Source organism: Pundamilia nyererei, unplaced genomic scaffold (assembly GCF_000239375.1).
Source record: "Pundamilia nyererei isolate P.nyererei 1_Seehausen unplaced genomic scaffold, PunNye1.0 scaffold00188, whole genome shotgun sequence".
Lineage (NCBI taxonomy): Eukaryota > Metazoa > Chordata > Actinopteri > Cichliformes > Cichlidae > Pundamilia > Pundamilia nyererei.
This window is the reverse complement of record NW_005187589.1, coordinates 1,039,726-1,040,599: the sequence shown is the minus strand read 5'-3', so window position 1 is coordinate 1,040,599 and position 874 is coordinate 1,039,726.

Here is an 874-nt window from a genome sequence, read left to right as displayed (position 1 = left end):
TGTCGGAGGTTTCTTCCTGTTAAAAGGGAGTTTTTCCTTCCCACTGTTGCCAAAGTGCTTGCTCATAGGGGGTCATATGATTGTTGGGTTTTTTTCTGTATCTATGAAGCGCCTTGAGGCGACTTTTGTTGTGATTTGGCGCTATATAAATAAAACTGAATTGAATTGTCAGACCTGCAGGTATCAGGCTGTGATGTTCTCCTTTATAGTGGACCCAAATTATTATTTTGCAGTGGCACAAATAATAATTTGTGTGGCATCTTATTTAATGCAGAACAGCTGATTGTTCTGTAAATAGTTTGAAATGGTTATTTAAAAAAGGGTAAAAGGTAAATGGCTGCAAATAACTTTGTTTCCAAAACTTGTGCATATGATTTTAAAACGGCGGCGACATGGAAACAGTTCAGGGGGCTGACCGTGCGGACGGCAACGGCGGCGACATGGAAACAGTTCAGGGGGCTGACCGTGCGGACGGCAACGGTGTGGAAACTGTTCAGGGGGCTGACCGTGCGGACGGCAACGGTGTGGAAACTGTTCAGGGGGCTGACCGTGCGGACGGCAACGGTGTGGAAACTGTTCAGGGGGCCGACCTCGACGGCGGTGACGTCCAGCTGGTGGCCCAGAAAGGGGCCGGCGATCCTGAGGTGCAGAGGCCGGACCAGGCGCGGCAGAAGCAGAGGCCGAGGCCGGACCAGGCGCGGCAGAAGCAGAGGCCGAGGCCGGACCAGGCGCGGCAGAAGCCGGACCAGGCGTAGCATAAGCCGGACCAGGCGTAGCAGCAGCAGAGGCAGAGGCCGGACCAGACGAGGACGAAGACCCTGACGAGGCGGCCGCAGGTGGCGGCTGGACGGGCTCCTCGGGCCCTCCAGCTGAC